Genomic DNA, 7,664 nt, shown 5'->3' with positions numbered 1-7,664 from the left:
GAAGAACTCTTATTTAAAACATTTTTTAACTGTGGTAAAATATACATAACAAAATGTACCAACTTCATGATTTTTTGTGGTTTTTTTGGCCACACCACACTGTTTGTGTGATCTTATTTCCCTGACCAGGGATTGAACCCCCAACCTTGGCAGTGAAAGTGCAGAGTCCTAACCACTGGACGGCCAGGGAATTCCCCAGCTTCACAATTTTTAAGTGTTCAGTTCAGTAGTGTTAATTATATTCACATTGTTGTGCAACCAATCTCCAGAACTTTTCTTCTTGCAAAACTGAAACACTACACTCAGTAGAACAACTCCTCATTTCCCCCTTCCCCAGCCCTTGGCAACCACCATTCTACTTTGCTTCTATGGATTTGACTACTCTGGGTACCTCATAGAGTGGAATCATATAGTATTTGTCTTTTTGTGTCTGGCTTATTTCACTAATCATAATGTCTTCAAGGTTCATCCATGTTGTAGCATGTGTCAGAATTTCCTTCCTTTTTAAGGCTGATGAATATTTCATTGTATGTATATACCACTTCTTGTTTATCCATTCATCAGTTGATGGATATTTGGGTTGCTTCTACATTTTGCTTGTTGTGAATAATGCTGCTGTGAACACGGGTGTACAAATATCTTTTGGAGAGCCTACTTTCAATTCTTTTGGATATACAAAGAACTCCTATAACTCAATAATAAGACAAGCAATCCAATTTTTTTAAAAGGGGGAAAGATTTGAATAGACATTTTACCAAAGAAGATACAAAGATCATGGCAAAAACAAATACAAAAAGATCCTTAACAACATCAATGAACAGGAAAATAGAACTCAAACCCACAGTGGTATACTGCTATGAATCCACTGAAATGACTAAGATTAAACTGAGTGACCAAATCAATGCTGGTGAAGATATAGAGGAACTGGAATTCTCATACACTACTGGTAGGAATGTGAAATGATACCACTGTTTTGGAAAAATTTTGGCAGTTAAAAAAAATGTTAAACCTACATCTATCATGTGACCTGGCTATTGCACTCCTAGGTAAATACCTAAGAGAAATGAAAGTATACGTGCACACCTAGATTTGAACATGAATGTCCATACCAGCTTTATCTGTATAGTAGTCAGTACCTAGAGACCACTCAAAGTCCATCAATAAGTAAATGAATAACCAAATTGTGGTACATCCATAAGATAACATTCTACTCAGCAATAAAAAGGAACAAATTACTGATGTGTGCAACAGTATATATTCACTGCAAAATAATTATGCCAAGTGAATGAAGCCAGACAAAAAAGAACACATAGTATATGATTCCATTTATACAGAATTCTGGAAAATGCAAACTAATCTAGAGTGACAGAGGCAGATTATTTGGTGCCTGGGGGTGTGGGGGAGGGGCAGTGCGAGGCAGAAGGGAGAGATTATAAAGGGCCATCAGGAAACTTCGGGGGTGATGAATATGTTCATTACCTTGATTGTAGTGATGTTGTCATAAATATATACATATTACATATATGACAAAACTCATCAAGTTGTATACTTTAAATATGTGCAGTTTATTGTATGTAATGATATTTCAGTAAAGCTTACAAAAGCAAGCAGGAAGAGATTAGTTAAATAAATTTGAGTAGGGACTTCCCTGGTGGTGCAGTGATTAAGAATCTGCCTGCCAATGCAGGGGACGCAGGTTCGAGCCCTGGTCCGGGAAGATCCCACATGCCGCAGAGCAACTAAGCCCGTGTGCCACAACTATCGAGCCTGCGCTCTAGAGCCCAAGAGCCATGACTACTGGAGCCCGCGCGCCTAGAGCCTGTGCTCTGCAACAAGAGAAGCCACCGCAATGAGAAGCCCGTGTGCTGCAACGAAGAGTAGCCCCCACTCGACACAACTAGAGAAAGCCCGTGCGCAGCAGCGAAGACCCAACGCAGACAAAAAAAAAAAAAAATTAAAAAGTGATTAAAAACAATAAATTTGAGTAGACCCATAAGGAAATAAATACTATGTAGCAATAAAAATTATGGAAAGATGTTTATGATAATTGTTGAAAGAAAAAAAAGCAGATTACAAAACAGTATATCCAGTATGGTCACTTTTTTTTTTTTAGATAACCTGAATATCTACAGGATTCACCATTTGGTTACGAATAATGTCTCATTAAAATTAAACCACACGGGCTTCCCTGGTGGCACAGTGGTTAAGAATCTGCCTGCCAATGCAAGGGACATGGGTTCGAGCCCTGGCCTGGGAAGATCCCACATGCCGTGGAGCAACTAAGCCCGTGCGCTACAACTACTGAGCCTGAGCTCTAGAGCCCGCAAGCCACAGCTACTGAGCCCATGTGCCACAACTACTGAAGCCAGTGTGCCTAGAGCCCGTGCTCTGCAACGAGAGGCCACGACAATGAGAAGCCCGCGCACTGCAATGAAGAGTAGCCCCCCACTCACTGCAACTAAAGAAAGCTTGTGCACAGACAAAAAAATAAAATAAAAAATTAAACCACGGCTTATGTCAGTTCAGAGCCATCCTGCCTGTGTGGGAATTCCCTTTCCCTGCAAAGTCCACCTGTCCCATATGTTTCTGGGTGCTCCCTAATGTGTCTCACTGTACTTGGAAAGCAGTCTCGAAGTCATTTGCTGTTGTTGGCACCTGGGGCCTCTGCTGAGTTGAGGCTCCTGCATTAATGCTGCTAGCAGAGCCAGAGGTTGGCCTGTGTTATTGCCCAGGCTGCTGCCAAAGCCCCATGCATGGGATGCCCACCATTCCTGTCCTGACACTCACACCTTAGGGTGCTCCAAGAGCAGAGTGATGAGGGAAGTCCCGCATCTTGTTACCCAGCCAGGGGTCCCCACCAGAGGTCTGCTTGGGCCCCAGGTGTGGTGAGCTCAGCATGGCAACTCTCTTTGTTGAGAGAGTCTGGGGCAGGGTGAGTTCAACCACCAGCCCCTGTGAGGTGTCTGGAATGACTGATCCCTCCCACTCTCTGGTCCTGGTGTGGACCAAGTTCCTCTTCCTGTGACAGTTGTCTTTCAGGGACCACCAGCATTCTCTGTCAGGTCTCTTCCAAGTCTGCCAGTGAGCCTGTATCCGAAATGTGAATACTGATGGAGGTTCTTCTAGGCGGCTCCTTCATGCCTGTGATCACGTCATATATCACATCATATTATATAACATAACATATGTATTTACACATGGGGGAGGGGGAGGGGAGTCCCCATCTCTCCCTATCAGCATATTTCCCTCTTTCAGCTCTAGCGTAGCTGGAAGCACATACCTGGAAAATACTAACAGTGATTCTCTCTGAGTGAAGAGATCATCGGTGGTATTCATTTTCTTTGTTCTCTTGAACTGTCCATTCTCATTTTTTTCTACCACTGTCCATAAGGCCAAGGCCAGTGTGTCCTGCTCAAAACCTCATCCCAGCACCCAGCTCTGTGTTTGGCACATAGCAGGTGCTCAATAAGGTGTGAACGACTAGCAGGTATTACTTTTCAAGACTGTGAGGGGCTGGTTTAGCAGTGACAGGGAGACGGTTTTTGCACCCCGCCGCCCGCCTGGCTCCACCTCTAGCCTGTCAGGTCCGGTCACCGGCGTTTCCGCCTCTGCCGCCTCGCGGCGCGGAGTGTCTGGCGCCCGGCCTGCAGCCCTTGCCCTCTGCTCAGCAGCCCGGGGCCGCCTCACCCGCGCTGGCGAGGGGAGGGGAGGGGACCAGACTCGTCTGGGAACTGGCCTGGGCCGCTCCTGCCTGTGCCTCTGCCCGCTTCCTGCGCCTCCCTCCAGCCTCCCGCAGCCTCCCCCATCAGGTTCTGCTCTGGGACCTCGGATGCCCAGTCGCTGAGCCTCGCCCCACGGACCTGCTTCTCCGACGTCCCCAGCCTCGGCTCTGCGAGCTGTTGGGTCCTGAGCGCCCCACCACTTGGGTAAGACCCGTGCCGCCCGCAGGCCCACCCGTGCCGCCCGCAGGCCCGCCCCCACCTCCCCATCTCGGAAGGGCCGAATTCCTGTAGATCCTCCTACTGCTGGCTCTTCCTCGGCTCCAGCGCCCTCTCCAGGCAAATCTGCCTCTACCCCAGGAGCGGGCTCCGGGTAAGCCAGGTGGTGCCTGGCAGCGCTCTTGCGTGGGCAGGCTGGGGCATGAGGCGTCCTGGGATGGGCAGACCTCTCACGAGGATGAGGAGGCTGGCCCTTGGCAGTGCCTAGGGCCACAAGACTCAGAGTCCAGAGGGTGCAGCCAGTGCTGACTCACTCAGGCCAGGCGTGGGGTGGGGGGAGCACCAGCCCGTGGGTGAGCCACTCCCTGGCAAGGGTCCAATCCTGGAAGTTGGACTGGGTTCAGACCTGCAGCAGCTGGGCCAAGGAGGGGGTTCAGCTCCTGCAGGAGGAGGTGGTGAGAGAGGGAGAGGGAGAGCACACTCGAGCCGGTAGGCAGGAGAGAGTTCAGGGCTGGCTGGGCAAGTCCAGTACTCTGCTCACACATCCTGAATCTGGCCTCCACGACTTGTAGGCATTCCCTCCTCTCCATCCCCACCATGCTGTATCTTCTCCCCTCTGGACCATTCACTGGGCTTCTCACTGCTCTCCTTGCCCGGCTTCTCCATAAACGGCTGTAGTTCTAAGGGGGGGCCTGGCCTTGAAGCAACGATGAGGTCATCTCTACTTCCTCTCTTGCTGGTATCACTACCTACTTCCTTTGTTCCTCCCTTCTGCCCCCTCCCCATTTATCCCACAACTTCCTTTGTTCTGCCATGCCAAGCCCAAGGGGCTCCCAGAAGGAACTGAGAGTCTTAGCTTATTTGATCATTTGATCATTTGATCAAATTTGATCATTCATCTACACATGGATTTACTTCCATTCACTCACACATTCCCTTGTTCTTTCCCATTCCATTACTCACTCCCTCATTCTCTCGACACTTACTGAGCATCTACTGTGTTCTAGTAACTGAGTGTTTGGTGGGAGAGGGGCAGGATGCTCTGAGGAATCAACACCATCCCTTCTACCTGCTTGTTCAAGGTCAAGAAGGAGAAATGAGCACAAGTCAGTCCAATTTAAGAGAAAAAGCAATGTGAGAGAGAAATAAAGAGCTGTGAACTGTGGCTGTGTGTTTATGTGTGGGGAGTGAAGATACAGAGGAGGAGGAGGTAATTTCCACTTAGGAGGAGCCCAGAAGACTTCCTGGAGGTGGTGCCATTTGAGCCGGGCCTTGACTGGGGGCAGGGTCTGGATGTTGAGTTATTAGAGGGCATCAGGGTAAACGGAACAGCAGGAACAAGGGAAAATCCAGATGTGTGAGGGAACAGTGGGAAGCTTTGTTCATGACTTAAGAGGATTAGAAGAAATAAGTCTGGGACTTCCCTGGCGATTCAGTGGTTCAAACTCCATGCTTCCACTGCAGGGGACTCAGGTTCGATCCCTGGTCACGGAGCTAAGATCCTACATGCTGTGTGGTGCAGCCAAAAAATTTTAAAAAAATTGTAAAGATTAAAAAAAAAAAAAAAGAAGTCTGGACAGGGAGACTAGGGCAAGTAGAGGACAGGCCATGTGCTCCCATGTCTCTGCCAGCTGTCACAGGCTAGGGGAGCAGCCTTGTTCTGGGTGACACAGAGCCTTGGTCTGTGTCTAAGGCCATGAGGTAGTGGCCTTATCCTCATGGCTAAGGATAATGGTAACATCCTTGTGGATATTAGAGCTCTTTAATCGTACAGGCAACCTTAGATGGAGTGAGTTCTTCAATCTTAGAGGTGTGTAAATGGAGGCTGGGACACAAGGCATGTGTGTGGAGATGGGAGAGCTGCAGGTTCTGGCCCCTGGAGGGGTTCGGCTAGGACAGTGCTGAAAGTGGGAGTTGGAGTGGATGATGTCAGAGGTCCCCTCCCACCTAGAGGGTCTGTGGTCCTATCTGGGAAGGCTAGAAGGTCCAGCAGAGGGAATTCCTGGGAGTTTGGTCATTTATTCACTCATTTATTCCCTCATTTGCCCCTACACCCAATCATCCATCCATTCATTCATTCATCACTTAGTCACCAAACCCTTGGTCTGGGCAGATCCTGTGCTGAGGACTCAGATGACACAGATGAGGTCTCTGCCCCTGTGAGCTCCCAGTAAGATGGGGGAGCAGACCCGCACTTGACAGTGACAACCCAGTATCATCGTGGAGTAGGAATGGAGATTGTTTTATTGTGTTTTGTCACTGAGTGGGAGGTAGAGCTGGGACATGGACCTGAAGAATTAATGCAGATATGTGTCCTCCAGCCAGGAAGGCCCCATGCGTGGGGCCAGATGAAGGATGTAATGTGGGAAAAGAAGTGTTTGAGGGAGAAAATACTCTGGGCTCATGGGGCTTAAGAGGCAATCTTCCTCCAGACATGGACCACTCGAGAACCAGGCCTTTGGGCTGAGGGCACCACAACCTCATCCCTTACCGGAAATGAGCCTGCTGGATTTGAGAACCTCTAGATAATTCCTTGGTCAGCATAAGCTGTAAGCAGGTTATGTAGAGTGGTGGTTAAGCTTCTGGGCTCTGGACCTAGCTCAGAGTGCAAGTTGTGGTGCTAACTATTATCAATTGTGTGACTTTTTTTTTTTTTCTTTTTGCGGTACACGGGCCTTTCACTCTTATGGCCTCTCCCGTTGCAGAGCACAGGCTCCGGACACGCAGGCTCAGCGGCCATGGCTCTTGGGCCCAGCCGCTCCGCGGCACGTGGGATCTTCCCAGACCGGGGCACGAACCCGTGTCCCCTGCATTGGCAGGCGGACTCTCAACCACTGTGCCACCAGGGAAGCCCGTGACTTTGGGCAGATGACTCTGCCTCTGTTTTTTCCTTTGCAGGAGAATATTAATCATAATACTGTCCTTTTAGAGTGAGGCCCAGAGATGGTAACAAACATGAAGTGCTTGTACAGTGCTGGGCAGGTGAGAAGGGCTAAAATGACAATGATGACGATGACAGTGATTATGATGATGATGATAGTGATATACAGTATAGTGATATACTGTCAACTGCTGCCTTTAAAACCTCTGGGCCTCATTTTCCCCAGCTTAAAATGGGAGGACTGACCTAGCTCACTGGTTCTCAAAGTGTGGTCCCTGGACCAGCAGCATCAGTATCACTTGGGATCTTGTTGCAGATTCTTGGGCTCTACTGCAGCTCTGCTGGAGGTAGATCCTAGAAATCTGTATTTTAATAAGCCCTCTGGGGACTTCCCTGTCAGTCCAGTGGTTAAGACTCTGCGCTTCCACCGCAGGGGGTGCTGGTTTGATCCCTGGTCAGGGAAGTAAGATCCCACATGCCTCGCGGAGCGGCCAAAAAAACAAAACAAACAAACAAAAAAACAGCCCTCTGGGTGATTCTGATGCAGGCTGAAGAGAACCATTGACTAGCTATCACTTAAGACCTATTCTGGATTCGCCTTTCCAGGACTATGATTCATCAGGTGTGTTTCATGCCTTCTGCATTTAGGGCCCTGGTCTGGGGGCTCGTGGTATAGGCACAGAGATGAGTAAGATGTGATATCAGCCGTCAGGGGGCTCCCAAGTGAGTTGGAAAGGGGAGACAGACACCCTTGGAAATATTCACTGGAGTAACAGACCAAACAGAGCTGCTAAAGAGACACAAGAGTCAATTCTGTAACAAATAGCAAAGGGAAGGGAGACCTT

Source organism: Mesoplodon bidens, assembly GCF_964165515.1.
Source record: "Mesoplodon bidens genome assembly, chromosome: 2".
NCBI lineage: Eukaryota > Metazoa > Chordata > Mammalia > Artiodactyla > Ziphiidae > Mesoplodon > Mesoplodon bidens.
The sequence above is the reverse complement of the archived record's forward strand: the minus strand, read 5'-3'. Positions refer to the sequence as shown.